Source organism: Lissotriton helveticus, chromosome 10 (assembly GCF_964261635.1).
Source record: "Lissotriton helveticus chromosome 10, aLisHel1.1, whole genome shotgun sequence".
In the NCBI taxonomy this organism is placed as follows: Eukaryota; Metazoa; Chordata; class Amphibia; order Caudata; family Salamandridae; genus Lissotriton; species Lissotriton helveticus.
The window spans coordinates 836,794,189-836,808,427 of record NC_136071.1 but is presented as its reverse complement, the minus strand read 5'-3'; the positions used below and the strand labels follow the sequence as shown (position 1 = coordinate 836,808,427).

Genomic DNA, 14,239 nt, shown 5'->3' with positions numbered 1-14,239 from the left:
CATATACGTGGAAATAAGTCTACCTAACAGTATTTACCTGGTTGACATTTTAGTTATTGAAATTTTTGACGGATATTTAAAGCTCAGTTTTCTAGTACTATGCACATTTTTTTTTGTTCGAGTCTTTGGATCGCTGTACTCTGTAGAAAAGTTGTGGTTATTTTATTGTAAGTAAAGTACGTTTTTTGTTCGATTATTTAAAATATATACAATAAAAGCAATCCTAAAAAACAATGGTATGATAGCAATAAAAAAATCATGTGCAATTTCATGGGATAAATAGCCAATAGGAGAATTAAAACTTTCAGAAAGTGATATATCATTTTACAAGTTTTTGTGTGTAGGTCTCTTGGAGTAGATGGCAAAGAGTGAATAAAAACATAGCAAAGAATAATCCAGTGGCTAAAAGGTTTTAGTCCATCAAATGGAGGATAAGGCCGGTGGCCCATAGGAGAGTCTGGGGCTGACCAAAAAGTATTGATCGTAGTGTGGAAAAGTGGGTCTATTATCTTACCATTCACTCCACCATTTTGTGATTCCCTCTATCATGTTGTGCTTTAACCTTCATGACTGACTTTCTCTCTGTATCACGAACACTCTGGAGCTCCACTTTTGACCTGTTACATTCCTGCACGGACACTCTGTTCGTGCTTTGGCCTGCCACAAACTGACCAGCCCGTGCTCAACCAGGCGGACAGGGAGTTTCTCAGATGTTTATCGTCCTCACCCTGTACATTACGCCCTGCAAGCGTCCATCAACAGGCCTATCCCTGCTTGCTGTGTAATCATACCTCTCACCCGTGCCCTGCAGTGGTAAACAGCTAAATATTTGTGGACTCAATTGTATGAACATGCTTTTCGCCTACACCCTGCAGGGGCCTCACCGTTACCTGTGCTTATCAGATTAACCTTTGTTTAACATGTAATCATGCTATGCCCTGCAGTGCCAATTAATCAGAGTGACCTTTGTGTACTATGTAATTATAATGTTTTGCCCATATCCTGCGAAAGCCCCCAAAGGCTACTCACCTGCTGATTCTCCAGATTGACTATTTGTTTAGGAATGCAATAAAGTATTATTGGTACAGCTCCCTTACATGCCTGGGGCAGGCTAAAGGTTATATAAGCTGTAAAGTAAGACCATTCTGCAGACTGCCTCCTCAGACAGCTATGGGTGTCTGTTGTTGATGTCTCTCCATCTCATGAGATTGTAATAAATATCCTTTCTCTCTGGCTCCAGCGTTGGTCTCAGTTTGTATTCCGGACACCCGTGGACAATAGGGTGACCCTGACACCTTTGGTGGTCTGCCAAAAGACCCCCAAATCCGCAGTAGCAACAAGTCGATGTGTTTAACCCTACTCTATTGTGCTGCCATTTTGAGGGCCTCCTAGACCCTTTGTAAGTATTTGACAGTTCTGGCAATTGACTCCTGATTTGAAGCGTGAAGCGGGACAGGATGTCTGCCCAGCAAGTATGCACCCCTTGCTGGTTCCATTGTGTTCGTAGGAGTTTCCGCCGAATGCCCAGGGTGTAGTCACAAAGGCAGATGGTGTGGACCACGTTTTCTGTAGCCTTGCCGCATAGCCTGCAGGTTGTTTCCTTGGGTGTCCTCAACCAGGGCTTACTGTGCTGCAACGCTGGGAGTTTCCTTTTTAGGTCGAGCCTAGCGGCAGCGCGCATGCACTGTTCGCTCTGCGAGGCATGCAGTAGTTGAGTATGCGGTGAAAGCCTCGCCTTCTCTCCGCCCATATTTTTTGATTGGGTGGTGTCACTGTCCTTGGTAAATGCTGGTTTCCGATTGATAATGAGGCTCACTAGTCCCTCCTTGTTACCGCCCTGCCGCCTTTTGTTACCTCCCATGAGGACAGAATCTTTTACTTGTGGCGTTACACGGACTCCTTCATAAGCCGGTAAGCACTATTATTTTTTTTATTTGCAGGTAGGTCTGCGTTCACTTCAGCGGCAGCGCTTTTTCATTTAATTAATTTGCCGCGCGGGCCGAATGGGAGCGTTTCTACTCACTAATCTAATAAGCATTGCACTGCAATAGGTATCGCATTTAGGCGAGTTTCAGCTATTGACGTTGCAAATAACAATGCAAACACAAGGAGATGATGGACGGAGTGCTGAAACTTTTTAAACACTCACCCCCAGTCACAGATCTGGGTTGAGTCCATAATCATTCTTTAGATCACACTGCCACCCCAGTTCAGACACAGCTATATGCAAATCAGTCTTGACCCTGTGCCTCATGGGAAAAGTCCAGCCCAACTGCCAAGCCATGTCTTCCCTGGACCGGAAACAAGCATCCTGGGACCGGTTTCAGGCTAACAGCCCTTTTCAGCCAGGCTAGCTTAAATCCAGTGGCAAAGTGAGCAAGGGATCCACGTCTTGTTTCCGGTCCAGGGAAGACATGGCTTGGCAGTTCGGGCTGGACTGTTCCAATGAGGCACAGGGTCATGACTGATTTGCATATAGCTGGGTCTGACCTGAGGTGGAGAAGTGAGCTAAAGAATGATGATAGATTCAACCCAGATCTGTGACTGGGGACGAGTGTCTGAAAAGTTTCAGCGCTTAGTCCATTATCTCCTTGTGTTTACTTTGTTCGTCCTAAGTTGGCAGGGTATGCCCAGACGTAGGTCCCTTGCTCACTTTGCCACTGTTTTACTGGATTTAGGCTAGCCTGGCTGATGAAGGGTGTTACCCAGAAACCGGTGCCAGGATGCTTGTTTCCGGTTAAGGAAAGACCTGGCTTGGCAGTTCGGGCTGGACTGTTCACATGTGGCATAGGGTCAAGACTGATTTGCATATAGCTGGGTCTAAACTGAGGTGGTGAAGTGAGCTAAAGAATGATGATGGATTCAACCCAGATCTGTGACTGTGGGCGAGTGTCTAAAAAGTTTCTGCGCTTCGTCCATTATCTTCATGTGTTTGCATTGCAAATAACAATGCCTTTTATCTTCGTTTTTAAAACATAAATAAAAGGCATTGTCATTTATAATGCCAATAGCTTAAACTCGTGAAATGCATGGCCTATTGCATTGCAAATTCTTGTTTTCGTAAGCCATGGTTCAAAACGCAGCCCTGTCTTCGCCTTAAGCGGAAATCCTTTTTTTGCTTTATGGAAGGTGCAAACTTTCCCAGCAATGCACCTTTTTTAAATAAAGAAAAAAAATCAACAACAAAAAAAATCCCTGTGCTCATGTAGGCACTCTAACCCAGCAGGTTTCATTACTTTGCACCAAGACTACTACTCCCTGAAAGCATCTGGAATGTTTTTAATGCTAGGGCAGGAATTGTATTTTCCTAAATATATTTTCATAATTACACAGTGGTCACCCATTCCCTGAATGCATTTGGGGACCTGTAATTTTTATCCCCCCACCCACCCTGCCACCCCCAACCCTAATGCCGGACTGAAAGTATTAAGAAGTAAAGTGCTGATGTACATCCCTCGGGTAACACGTAGGAGCTCAGTTTTTATCTATTTTTCCCCTTGTATTGTATAAATGAATGGATCATAACATTTGGGGGTGTTTTCAAGCCACACCTGCAGTGCGGATCTCATTGTGTGATGTTTTAAATTGTAGCAAAAGTTAGAAGACTGCTAAGGAAAAAAGTGTAGAGACAAGCTCCTCTATATTTACTGATACTAGGACCCTAACTGCAGCCAGCAGCTTATTCAAGAAAAACAGCTATCATGTCCTGGCTCCTTTTGAGTGAACCTCCTGCAACAATTTTCTCCAGAGAAATTCTACAAACTCAGATACCTTTCTCTGAAGGACCACCCATGCCTTCCACGATACCACAAAGCCTCTCTCTAAAGTGCCCACTCCACCTTCCAAGAGTGTGCAACAACTTTTGCCTAAATGCACCGTGGCACCATCCATGAAATCCCAAGAACTCCCTGCTAAGTGCCTTGCATCAAGTTCAAGGAATTGCCAACAGCACTATCCAAAGCGCCTTCCTTCCACAAGATCCCAACTACCCTTTCCAAAGTGCCCTTCTTCAACAAAATCCCAAGAACTCTCCCCAAAGTGCACTCCTCCGCCTTCCACAAGACCCTAACCTCTCTCTCCTAGGTGTCAGCTTACAAGCCCCACAGACTTCACTGCTCCTAGCCACAGCATAGCCGTTCACCAGTGGAATGTGAAGTAACAGTAGATGATGAAGCGCACAGGATAATGTGCTGCATGGCTAAATACTTATAAAGTCCCAACAGCGAAAATTATTGGCTATACCAATACTTGTTCGTTCATGAAGCTCCAGTACCTTAGAAGGATTGATTAACCAGAGTCAAGACTATGTTACTGCAGTTATTTAACAGTCAAGAAGAGACTGTAATACGGAAGAAAGCTAGCGGTTATTGTTAGCCGAGAATTAGATGCTAGCCTGCCATGTGCACCAAGAACCTGCTTTAACGTTTCATGAAAATTGTAAAGGCTCAGGGTATTCGAGCCTTGCAGTGAAAGCCTGTTGCCTGAGATGAAGAACCAGCTCAATATCAGAGAGCTATTGCAGATGCCTAGGCCCACTTAAGATGTACTGTGCAAAGACATATAATGGAGATCCTTGGCTCACCTTTGGTAGCTTGGCATCAGAAGCATGGCAAACTTCAGAACAAATGCCTGTGTTGCTGAGCAATCAACTTAAATCTCCTGTGAGCAGTCACTGAGAAGGGAAATGAATGCTAACAGCCTAAAACAGGACACCAGAAAAGAGGTTTGCTATTAGAGCGGAGCAGACAAACCAGCAAAAAGGATTCTGTGAAACCCACTGACAAACTGCATTCAGTTCTTTGAACCCAGCAGAAAGAAACTCCCTCCTTCAGTCACAAAAACATGAACTGGAGTAGTTGTTGTCCGAGTTTCTGCTTGGTGAATAGGCTCTCGATGTTGTATCGTAGCGGAAAAACAGAGATGGGCCCTTCATATCTCTATCATCCTTTGTTGCATATCCAACCGGTGTACGATCACTTTACCATGGACTATATTCCAAGAGTTCCCTCAGACTGGGAATATCTTCAGCACCATTGCGTCTCCATTTAAGCCATAGATCTCCCTTTGCCTTGTGCTATGTGTCCAAACATCTGATATCTGACTTTGCAACCACAAAGCCTCCTATGACTTACCAGTGATGCCTTCTGCCGTACAAGAACACATTAGATTGAAACGGATTTGTTCACAGTCCATTCTTAACCAAGCGCTTAAACCAGAAACACGGCACGTAGACCCTATTCAGAGATAGAAACATGCAGGTGGAACCAGTGTCCCTTATGTAACCCTTGTGCATGCAGTGTTGCAACATTTTCACACCACCAACCTGGGAAGAAATGTTTTTGATTGTTACATATTTAATTAACTACTGAACTTTAAAATTTTGAAAAGTCTAATTCTTCCTATAATGCAATAAATATTACTGATGGAATATTCCCTTTACTACGTGTTGTTTATTTATGTTTTAGCTGTATATGAGTTCTAAAGTTATAATATCACCCTCAAGCAGTTGGAGGGGGCTAATTGCTGCCCACCATCAATACTTTCCCATGAGTCAAAGGCCAAAGCGCAGGCTACTTCCTGTGATTTCAGTGGCAATGTCTATAATACAGCGCAGAGGGAAAGTGTTTCTCTCATCTGCATGGAGCCACGACCACATGCAAATGAGGGAACGCCCCCAAGCTATAGTGTTCCTTCCGTAATGGGGGGAGAGCGGGGCGGGGACAGAAAACAGACGCACATTCCTGTTGAGCCCTGGGGCACTGTATGTAGTACAGCCCCATACCCAGTAAATCCAATTTGAGCACGCTTTACACAACTCCCAAACAATAATATTGTTAGCCAATGAGTCATATTGCTCCAAACTACGATGGAAAGAAAATGATTTTATATTTAAGACGCTGAAAGAGAGGAAGACAAGTTTTACAGGTTATGTAACAAATAGCCATGTCATAGCAAACTGCCCGGTACTTTAACTATGCTCTGCTCTAGCATCATTGTGCAGGGTGGATGCTAGCAGGTTCTTGTGCAGTAGTGATACCTCCCAAGAAGTCAACTGATATTGACCAACTGATTTCGCATCCACACCGATTACTATTTTCACAAACACATCAAGGGGGCTCCTAAATATTTCTACTAATAGTCCCAGAGTGATACACAAGGAAAATGTAAACCAGAATGAGGCAAAGAATGGCAATAGCATTTTTGCTCCAAACAAGAAAGAGACATAAGGTTCATCCATTCACTTATTGGAGCAAAGCATTTTTACAAGGACAAAACACAAACATATCATTACTAGCTATTAAGAATGACATAACGTAGATGATGATCGGGCCCAAATATGTGTTGAAATTATTGTGTTTGGCAGAGGTGCAGTCCATGTTTTAGTTTATCTACCATATGTTCATATTTCAAACTGCGCATGATCCTTTTTTTGGTAACTCTGTTCCATGGGTGGGATATTTTGAGCTATCAAGAAACTTATTTTTTTTTTAAATTGCAGTGCATTAGATGCCAGTATGCGGTCGTGGTGGAAACAGACGCACTCGTTGAGCAATTTAATAATATTGTTAGCGGAATTAGCAACAGATGTCATAAGTATAGCCAGGGTCTGTCCTGCTTAGACAGTTGTACAGAAGCAGTGCTTAAGAGGGTCTAACCGTGACCTCGCTGTATTCTCTTGAGACTGAACATCAAAGATCTCCCAGGTAGTTTACTTCTCTTGCTTTTCCCGTCCATCTTCTTTGCTGTATAACGCATGCCCAAACTGGTCCTCATAAAACAGCGGCTGGGTCACCTTTCACGAAGGGAATTTAACTAAATACATAACACACCAACATTGTGCCCTAAGCCAAAATAAACACATTTTACAGTGGACGTACAATCTAAAGTTATGACTGATTAATTATTTCCAGTAAAGGTTTTATTATAGCATTAATAAAAACAAATACCTGCTCACGGAGGTCTAAATGTCGAATGCTACAAATAAACGTTGAGATGCTTGTAGCGAAGATTTTAACTTAAGCTTGTGTTCTTTAATTTTGCAAAGCTTAGTAAAGATTGAAAACTTCTGTCTGATCATTTAAAAGTGAAAATATGGATTCAGTGCCTGCCTTCCAAGGCAGGAAGTATTTGCAGAAAACCATATTTCACCTACAAGGTGCATTTATACCGTCATTAGATATCAGCATCATCAGAATAATAACTTTCTGGAGTATGTTTCATAGCAGCAACAAATATTGTTAATAAGCTATAAAAAAAGGCCTCCGTTTCTTAAGAGCTCTATTCAGAAAATATTTAATGAATGTGTGTTTAAATTTAGTCTGCTATGAAGATCTGGTCACATATGTGTTCAGCTTTAGTGGTCCATCATATTTATTGAGAACTCTGACAAATCATAAGAACCCAATTGTTTTCTTGTGACATTCATAAAGTCTTAAAGAATAAAGGTTCTGAACGTGCTATGTTTTTATAGATGAAAATACTGCACAGCTTTCATGGTTTATTTAAATAACCACCGTGTGAGTCCACTTTACATTAGAAAAGTAAAATAAACCAATTCTGAGCTTTAATTATTCTTCACATTGATAATGAATGCTTTGCACATTATTTAATATTACATTTTGAGTGCTGACCTTCAAATTGCTATTATGCTATTTGAGCAACAAACCTAACATAACTACTTTCAGAACATTTCTCCGTACAATACTGCATTCCATGGCAATTTCTAAGCCATGCATTAATTAGTATATATTTATAACTCATAGTAAATAATACAATACATAGGAAGGTTTCGGAAAGCTATAATGATGTCTCATTTTAGTAACACCCCCACAGTACATGCACATTAAAGCGCAATAATTATGTCAACAAAGAAACACAACAAATACATACATCATCGGACTATAATTATAGTTTAATGGATGTAAGCAAAACGCATCTATTTAATTTGTTTCAGACTTAGAGAGCCAAACAAGTGCTATGTGTTGTATTACAAACATTTGTGTGGGAAATTTCATGTAATCAATGTACTAGATCTCATTACATTGGATGGTGTTGAGTTGGGTTTAGAAAATGGGACTTCATTGTAAACCAGTAACAATAATTATAAGGAGCTTAGAAACTCGACTGTCATACATTTTTTGAAAGTGAATGTTGTGCGAAAAAACATGTATGTCCATGACTTTTGTCATCTGTTAAAATGAGAATATTTCACCTTTCTTAGATGAAGACCGCAGAAACGCTGAGTGCAGAAAACACAAACTAGATAAGCTAGCAATATGTAAAACGAGTAAACCAAACTACTACACCAGATACTTAAAAAAAGGCATTCAAATGGAATGAGTCAAATCACATCTGAGGAAGCATCTACCTGGGATGGCGTGTAAAATTCTTGCAACAAGATGGGTTCTTTGTGGTTTTTCCACGCTGAACACAAAGTAAGTTTTATTCATTAAAGTGCAGGCCGGTTGCTGTCTAATTGAAGCCTGCACTAAATAAAGGGAATACCCAAAACTACACAGTGGCCATGCACTAAATAAAGGGAATACCCAAAACTACGCAGTGGGCATTCACTAAATAAAGGGAATACCTAAAACTACGCAGTGGCCAACATTCTCACATCCAGAAGTTTGGCTATTGTTCGTTTCATATAAATACCATACTTCTAAAGAAATACAATGGTAAGAGCAAAAACTGAAAATATATACATATTGTTAGGACTTTCGGCTCTCATGGATCATTGTAATTTCAGAGTTATTTAAACTTGCCCAAATAACCTACTGCAATAGCCAGAACTCTAACAGTGCCTTTCATACCAAAACATTGTGACTTGCTCTGTAGTATACTAGGAACAGTAACATCTATACCAGCATATGTGCTCCGTTTCCATGAGTGGTGATTTTATTTTTCAAATAAAATGGCTCAACGTTAACAACTGATACAGAAGAGACTAGAGAGTATGGAATTCAAATAACGAATGACCATAGTGACAAAATGTAAATTAAAATTTTAAAAATCGACATTCACATATCAGCAAGAAAACAAAATAAAAAACAGCTTGCAGCAAAAGAAAAAAGCTACTGGGAATAATGAAAATAAAAAAGGAATGTTGATTAGTGGCATGACTGGCTGCAGTTGAACCTTGCAAGCAAATGTACCTGAAAACTTACATTTTGTAGACAACTTGCGAATACCACACTCAGTTATTTACAGGCCGCATTTCAGCAACAAACACGACCATTTTTCCCTGTAGAATAAATCCAAGCGTAATTGTTAATTAAATGTCTGAAATATAAATGCACATCACACATGTGCATTTAACAGATCCAATGAAATAGTTGTTGCCTTGTTAAACATGGTTTCTTACAAAACTCTGTTATACTCTCTTGGATAAGATTGGAGGGTACTAATAAGTTCTGATGAAACACTAGAGACTTTGCTTTGTTAGGCTCACTGAAAAACAGGTTAGGTCAAAATTACAGTTATGATAGACCATTCTGGTGCTGATAATAATTTGTTACTAAAACAGGTGCGCAGTTTAGCCATATTATGATGGCAATATATATATATATATATATATTCCACTCCACTTCTCCCAAGTGCTTCCTTGCACAAGCAGGAACACGGACGCCTTGTTTAGCTGATGCCAGATTTAATTTATTTTTGCTGTAAACAAACGGTGCTGCCTCAGACGCGTATCGGACACTGGGCTGTGTCCTTGATCACTTAACAAACGGGAAGCTGAAACATGAATTTAATGGCACAGACATGGCGCTAACCAATGACGTTGATAGGCATTTGCTAAACATAGACAAAATACTGTATGTAAATGTCTCAACCCCCCGAAACTACAAATTGTAAAAACAGACAATACGTGAAAGGCTCTTCGGAGCTACTCAAACACAAAGGTGGCTGTACATACCATCACAATCTTGATGTATTTGAATAAATACTATTTCTTTCTCCCATCAATTGTATTGAAAGAGCTTACACCCAGCATATATATATATATATATATATATATATATATATATATATATATATATATATATATATATATATATATATATATATATTGATGATAGGATTATCCCATGCGTATTGACAATCATCCAGCACTCCACGGTAGGGTTGAAAAAGTCCTTTTATTTAAAAATGACAAATTACATCGACGTGTTTCGGGAGTCAAGCTCCCTTGTTCACGATATATATTATATCATGCTCTATTGAACAAACGTCCTCTTATATACATCACAGTTTCTATGCTGATTAGATTATAAAGTGCAAAGTGCAATATATATTACATCCTATAAACATGTTATATTAACAATGCAAATGCTTATGTGCAAAGGACGCAAGAAATGTGCAAACGGAGTATTGATTATGTTATACAGTTTCAAATACCAAGTTGTGTGCAACACATCGCTATACAGTTGTGCAAATACAGCTATACAGTAGTGCAGATAGGCTAAAACAGGTATTTTATGTAAGGATGTCTGGTACCAATATCAATACATATACACTGTTAAGCACATGCTAAATACTAACACGCTGCTCTATTTGTTATAGCTCATGATATTGTACCCAGAGGGTGGTTGTCTTTAAGCCAAAACAATGGCAATCGAGGATCAGAATGTGCCTGTAGTGTAAAACAGTGCAATAATAGTGCTAAAGTGCTCAAAAATGAGCAAAAAAAGTTGCTAAATTTTGCTAAAAACAGGATATGTGGCGACAATACTTCCTATAGATGAAAATACAAATAGGAGTATCCATAAGTCCGGCCTCAAAAATCAAAGTAGATAAATAAAAAACCATGACTCTGATAAATCCATATACTGTCTACACCTAGATAAGAGGTTGTCATAAAAAAAACTAAGGTCCACAAGAGGGCAAGAGCTAATGGAGTATTTGATTAAATGAGTACAGCGAGGTTACACTGTCCATATGTTTCATCATGATAGAAAAAATATCAGAAAAATGTAAATTAAAAAAACATACACATATATATATACATATATATATATACACATATATATATATACATATATATATACACATATATATATATATATACACATATATATATATACATATATATATACATATATATATGTAGCACTTTTGGATCACCGCCGCTTCCACTCACCCTGGGTGCCTCCTTCTTGCGGTGGTGAGCTGAGTTTACATATCCGCGTGGTCGTAGACCAGAATTGTGTGGGGTTCTGCACAAATAAAAGAGGATTTTATCATGAAATCCCCTGTGTGCCTCTGTGTGTGTCGGCTGACACACTTCTGGTCTACAACCGTGAGGATATACATATATATATATATATATATATATACACACACACACACACCACTCACACAGTTTGGCCGTATTATTATATGTGCCAAGAGTACCTTACATTTATAGCCATTGTCGACGGTAGGTATTGACCATGACTCGTCGAGAGGTAAGACTCAAATAGGTCACGATGCTGCACGCCCTACATTCACAATGGTAATAAGCAATATATGGCTCTGCGGATCGGCTTGTTTTGTATGTTATGAGATTTTCATGTGAAGAAGTTACAAACGTATGCATTTAATCAGAACCATTGCACAGTGCCGTGCAGTGAGCAGAAAAGTAATTAAAAATCCCTCGTCAGTATCGGCCAGGTTGTTATTCATTGCAAAGAGATTGTATCAAACATATATACGGTAAACAAAACAAATGAAATAAAACATGCATGCATGCATAAATGAGTAATAACATGCAATTCCCGGGCAGTAAACACTTTTTTCGAACATCAGTTGATGCATTATGGAAATAACGTGATGTCTGCAGTGTTGTTGTGCATTTGGGAATGTATCTTCATTAAACATTATTGCCAAATAAATTATTTTATCAGGCCACATTTATTTAACTGGCATGGCATTCTCACACACACACACGAATAAACAAGTATGTTTTCTCTATGCTAATTTTATCAGTGCATCACAGCCGATATACCAACTGGTAACCATCACTGTAACTTAGAAATATAACCACTAAGAAAGCATTAAGAGTATAGGGCAGTTCTTCAAAATGAATCAAAATATCTTCAGCATCGTTCAAGTGGCAGTGACTCTCCAAAGGTTTGTTTATAGATGGTCAAACTTCCACCTTAACAGCACAAGTCTCCACCCTGCAATAGCATTTCTGATCGTTTTGTTTCTAACCCAAGATGTGCGACTTATTACATTTCCTTTGTCTTCCTATCACATGCATTGCTCTTTCAGCGTGAGCTTTGAGAGGCTGCATTGTCGAATGTATCGGCCTGCAATATTAGCTTCCTGATCTCCATCCACTCTGCAGTCCGCGAAAACAAGAAATGGAGAAACCGAGGAGCAGCCCCTTCTGTGACCCCCTCCTCGCCAAGCCCACTGGCAGGGTAACAGTATATGGCTTTTTGAAGGGGGCGGGGGTCCATGTTAGTTAATCCTCTCACCCAACCCTCTGTAATGTTTGAACATGCTTTAAACTTCTGAATGAACCATCTGTTTGTTGGCTTGCTATCTACAAAGCATTGTTGTGAACCTACTTCCCACATAAATCTAGTGTAAACTAACTGGCACAGAAAACAACCCAAACCAACGACATTTTCGTCAGTGGGTGTGTGGTTTTTCAGCACATTGAAATTTACCATAATATGAATACTTAAAAGGTGTACGAGAAACACGCTACTGAGCAGTATATATGTTTCAGGGAAAGACTAAAGAAAAAAATGGGCTTTCACTTTCTTCACTATTTTTGAAGTAAAATGCGGCAATAACCCTCAATTGGACTTTACTGCGTTATGAAAAATGCCATTAAGTTTGCCAATCTAAAAATGCATATTAAAATGTAAATGTATCTAAAAGTTTACCACATAGAAAATTACAATTCTAAAATTGGGTTTGATGGAGCAGGTGCTCTTGTAATCTAAATAAGACGCTTAAAATCAAAAAAGTAAATGAAACAAGAACCATCTCCGAGTTTAAACCATCCTTCACAAAATTCTGGGGAAACATGAACGTTTGTAAATTTTGAGCTAGTGGGCTCCAATCAACCGACGAGACCCCGAAGCTGGCCCCATCGCTGCGCAGACCGAAATCTGGCTCGGAGGATGAAAACAAAACCTCAGAGCTAGAAGAAAAATACCGTAATTACAGAATAACCAAATCCAACCATTCGGCAATTCCATCAAAATGAACACAAGTAGAAGGATATCGAAAATAAAAATAATTATTTATAAAACAATGTGCACAAAACAAGACGTTTGCAAACATAGCTTTGATCTAATTAGACATAAATAAGCAAGGCTACAAGGTTTTGTGTGCAGTTCTGACTGCTAGTGGGTTGACGCCATATGTGTTTAAACTTAAATACAAGCCTTGATGGCGGTTTTTGTTTAGGTCCAACAACAATTATGAAGATTCAAGGAATACCGCTCGAAAAAAATGATACTTCGTGTGTTTTAGGTGGGTGTGAAGAATGATTAAGTTCTCTGAATGTCTACTGTTCTGTAAAGTTGTTTCCGCGAGAAAAAAAAGAAACACATTCCAACCGGAAGCGTTCATTTTTGTATTTTGTTCATTCACTATTTCCTAACTTTATCTCCACATCGATTGCCTTTTTTTTTAGCACAAAAACATGTTTAGTTCAGACTGGACTTTTCCATTCTCTTTACATATTGTATGTTGGCACAAGGCATCCGAAGATAATCAAAGCACGAGTTGTTTATTTAGGAAAGCAGCGTATGCACGGAGGAGGTGCTTGGGTGACGTTAGAGAGAGAAGCCAACAGATGACCCTCTGAATGTAGGACAGGCACGTGCATTAAACACAAACACCCCAAAATATATCTGCCTTAATGCACAAGTAGAACAAACTGCCACAATATCTGCCTTAATGCACAAGTAGAACAATCTGCCACAACTCCCCCCCCCCGGAAGATACACGGAAAAAGTTTTAAGGTGTTATGGAATGTACGCTTTTGGTTGCCATGTTTTTTTTAAATGTTTTATGGCTGGGAAACTGAATCTAATACTGAGCCAGTTATTTGTCTAGGTTTTTTAAGAACTATAGTAAGAGAAATGAAAAGGATGCATGAAATGCGTTTAGATTACAGTAACTATTAAAATCTATGCAACTTTGATTACATTTTCGTGAAATTTAAATTGTGTTTTAAGATGAGGAGCTACATTTTAATATTGTAATAGTGCATGCTTTTAAAAGGATG

General features: G+C 39.4%; 2 long non-coding RNA genes across 2 annotated transcripts in view; one reads left to right on the top strand and one right to left on the bottom strand.

The window, feature by feature from the left end:
* LOC144784566 (uncharacterized) overlaps positions 1–14,239 on the bottom strand; it is a 218,081-nt gene that overhangs the window by 45,123 nt on the left and 158,719 nt on the right. The window lies entirely within an intron of this gene.
* Positions 12,292–14,239, top strand: part of LOC144784568 (uncharacterized) — a 30,151-nt gene continuing 28,203 nt past the window's right edge. The window contains exon 1 of the long non-coding RNA XR_013601679.1: positions 12,292–12,410. This is a non-coding gene — a long non-coding RNA (uncharacterized LOC144784568). The remainder of the gene's footprint in view (positions 12,411–14,239) is intronic.